Source organism: Artibeus jamaicensis, unplaced genomic scaffold, assembly GCF_021234435.1.
Source record: "Artibeus jamaicensis isolate MK-2021 breed Jamaican fruit bat unplaced genomic scaffold, CSHL_Jam_final contig_410, whole genome shotgun sequence".
Classification (NCBI taxonomy): domain Eukaryota; kingdom Metazoa; phylum Chordata; class Mammalia; order Chiroptera; family Phyllostomidae; genus Artibeus; species Artibeus jamaicensis.
This window is the reverse complement of record NW_026521820.1, coordinates 1,781,362-1,785,478: the sequence shown is the minus strand read 5'-3', so window position 1 is coordinate 1,785,478 and position 4,117 is coordinate 1,781,362.

Sequence of the window (4,117 nt, the reverse complement as noted above, 5' to 3'; positions counted from 1 at the left end):
GGTTGGTTGTCTCATCATTTCTTAGTTCTTTTTCTGGAGTTTTGATCTGTTCTTTCATTTGGGCCATATTTCTTTGTCTCAGTGTACCTGTTATGTTTAAGGAGTGGAGCCTTAGGTATTTGGCCAGGCAGGGCAAACCACTTCATTGCATTGTGGTGCTGTATGTGAGGGAGGGGTCAGAGAGGGAACAATGCTTCTTGCTTGGCTCTGGCCCTTATTTTGGTCACTTCCCCCATTACCCACAAGCAAATTGTGCTTTTCTGGTGCTGAATCCCATGTGAGTGGTTTGTTTAGGTATAGGATCCCATAGGCCCTTCCAGTGGACTCATCTCTCTGACTAGTTTCTCCTGCTGCCACAACCCCCACAGGATTTTACAGCTAGAAATTTTAAGGTTTTTATTTTTCTTCCACACTGGAACCCTAGGTTGCAAGGTCTGTCTCGCTCCCCAGCTGTTCCTCCCAGTTTATCAGCACTCAAATATGGCAGTGCCCAAACCTCCAGCTACCACCTTACCCACGCAGGCCATCACCTTGCTGCATGTTCTCTCCTCCCCAGCTGCTCATCTCCACCCCTCCTACCTGTCTGCATGAATGTTTCTTTAATTCCTTGGTTTTAGGACTTCCATACACTTCCATTTTATGGCAGTTCTGGTTGTTTTTGTTTTTAAATTGGTTGTTATCCTTCTGTGTTTATGCAAGGAATTGAAGTGTATCTACCTATGTCTCCATCTTGGCCAGAAGTCCTAATTTAAATCTTTATAGTATTTTTTTCATTACCATTTAGTCCCCTTATATGTCCCTCCTCCCAGTAGTTACCATGCTGTTGTCTATGTCCATGACTCATTTCTCCTTTTTGCTCATTCCATCTACTCCCTCAACTCTCACCCCATACTAGCTGTCATCTTGCTCTCTATCTGTGAATCTGTCCCAATTTTCCTTGTTTGTTCAGTTTGTCCATTCGATTCCACGTGTGAATGAACTCATATGGTCACTTCTGGCCAAGATGGACATGTACGTAGAAACACTGTACCTCCTCACACAACCAAGTTTATGAACAACAAATATTTAAAAACCAGAACGCAACCAAAACAGAAAGAAAATTAAACTGTACTGAAGTCAGACAAAAACAAACCATTCATCCAGACTGGTAAGAGTGGTGAAGTCAGCGGCTAGCAGAAAGGGGTCCTGCAGAAAAAAGCAGCCAACCGACCCAAGTGCACAGGCAGTGGTTGGCAGATCCCAGGCATAGGGTGGCAATGGGTGGGCCCAGTGAGGGCACAAGGTGGCTGGCTGACCATGGTCACACATTCACTTGAAGATAAACCAGGCAAAGGAGTGAGCAGTGAGATAGACCACGCAAACCCAGGGCCCAAGCGCTGAGAAATAAAGCCTTAAAGCACCAATTGGAAAAACTTTTGGGGGTCGAGGTGCCATGAGAGGCTCTCAGAGAGTTAACTGGAAAGACCCACAGAGATCTGGAGGGTGCAGAAGCCCACACCTCTGGGAACTAGCACCAGAAGGCCCAATTTGCTTGTGGGAAGCAGCAGAGGGGACCAAAATCCCAGAGAGAGCAGGAAAAAACTCCATTGCCCCTCTCTGACCCTGCCCCCCCCATACAGCATCACAACCCAGTGACTTGGGTTACCCTGCCCTGGTGAACACCTAAAGCTCTGCACCTCATACATAACAAGTGCAACCAGACCAAAACATTATGGCTCATGAAGAACAGCTTAAAGCCCCACAGCCAATATTTCTAAGTGACCAAGAGATAGACAAACTTTCAGATGCACAGTTCAAAACACTGCTGATCAGGATGCTCACAGAACTGGTTGATTTTAGTCACAAATTAGATGAAAAAATGAAGGCTACACTAAGTGAAATGAAGCAAAATGCACAGGGAACCAATAGTGATGGGAAGGAAACTGGGACTCCAATCAAGTGGACAAGAAGGAAGAAAAAAACAATCAAACAGAAAACAATGAAGAAACAAGAATTCAAAAAAATGAGGAGAGGCTTCAGAACCTCCAGGACATCTTTAAATGTTCCAACATCTGAATTACAGGGGTACCAGAAGGGGAAGAGGAACAGCCACGAGTGGAAAACTTATTTGAACAAATAATAAAAGAGAACTTCCCCAATCTGGCAAAGGAAATAGACTTCCAGGAAGTCCGGGAAGCTCAGAGTGTCCCAAAGAAGGTGGACCCAAGGAAGAACATACCAAAGCACATCATAATTACATTAGCCAACATTAAAATGAAGGAGAGAATCCTACAAGCAGCAAGAGATAAGGGGACAGTTACCTACAAAGAACTTCCCATCAGACTGTCGGCGGATTTCTCAAAAGAGACCTTACAGGCAAGAAGGGACTGGAAAGAAGTATTCCAAGTCATGAAATCCAAAGACCTACAACCAAGATTGCTCTATCCAGCAAAGCTTTCATTTAGAATGGAAGGACAGATAAAGCGCTTCTCAGATAAGATCAAATTCAAGGAGTTCATCATCACCAAGCCCTTATTATATGAAATGTTAAAGGGACTTACCTAAGAAAAAGAAGATAAAAAAGATGAACAGTGAAAGGACAGCAAACTCACAGTTATTAAGAACCACACCTAAAACAAAAGCAAACTAAGAGGACAGCTAGATCAAGAGCAGAACTATAGAAATGAAGCAACAGGGGAGTGGGAGGAGAAGTGGGGGAGAAGGTACAGAGAATAAGTAGCATAGATGGTAGGTAGAAAATAGATAGGGGGAGGGCAAAAATAGTAGGGGAAATATAGAATCTAAAGAACTTGAGATACATGGTCATAAACTAAAGGGGGGGAATGGGAGGAGTGTGTATGCAGGGTGTAGGGGAATGAAGGGGGAGAAATGGGACAACTGTAATGGCATAATAAATAAAACATATTTTTTAAAAAGAAATCATATGGTATTTGTCTTTTTGACTGGTTTATTTCACTTAGAATAATGTTCTCCTGATCCATCTATATTATTGCAAAGGCACAAGATTTTGCTGCTTCTGCTTTTTTCTAAGATTTTTATGGTTTGGGATCTAACAGTTAAGTCTTTGATCAATTTTTAATATATTCTTTCTGTGGTAAGAAAGTGGTGTGATTTCATTCTTCTGCACATATATATCTGTCCAATTTCCCCACTGCCATTTACTGAATAAACTATCTTTAGTCTATTGTATGTGTTTGTATGTGTCATATTAATTAACTATAAATTAATTTATAGTTAATGTATGGGTTTATGTATGGACTCTGTATACTTTTCCATTGATTTGTGTGTCTGCTTTTATGCCTGTACCACATTATCATATTAATAGATGCAGAAAAAAATCTGATAAAACCCAGTACCCATTTATAATAAAAACTCTCAGCAAAGTGGGATTACAGGAAACATACCTCAACATAATAAAGGCCATATATGATAAACCCACTGCCAGCATCATATTCAATGGGCAAAAACTATAAGCATTCCCCTTAAAATCAGGAACAAGACAGGGATGTCTGCGCTCACCTCTCTTATTCAGCATAGTACTGGAAGTCCTAGCCACAGCAATCAGACAAGAAGAAAAAGAAATAAAAAGCATCCAAACTGACAAGAAAGAAGTAAAACTGTCATTTTTAGAAGGCATCATACTGTACATAAAGAACCCCAAAGGTTCCACCAAGATAGCACTATAATAGATAAATGAATTAAACAAAGTAGCAGAATACAAAAGTAATATCCAAAGGTAGTTCCATTTTATATGCCAATAACAAACAGAAAGGGAAATTAAGAAAATAATTCCATTCACAATTGCTTCAAAAAAAGTACCTAGGAATAAATCAGATGAAGAACGTAAAACATCTGTGCTCAGAAAATTATAAGGCACTGAAAAAAGAAAGAGAAGATGCAAATAAGTGGAAGCATATACTGTGTTCATGGACAGGAAAAATTAACATTATCAAAATGTCCATACTTCCCAAAGCAATCTATAGATTCCAAGCAATTCCTATCAAGATTCCTATGATGAATTTCACAGCACTAGAAGAAATATTTCAAAAATTTATATGAAAGCACAAAAGGCCCCACATAGTAACAGTGATCTCAACAAAGAAGAATAAAGTTGGAG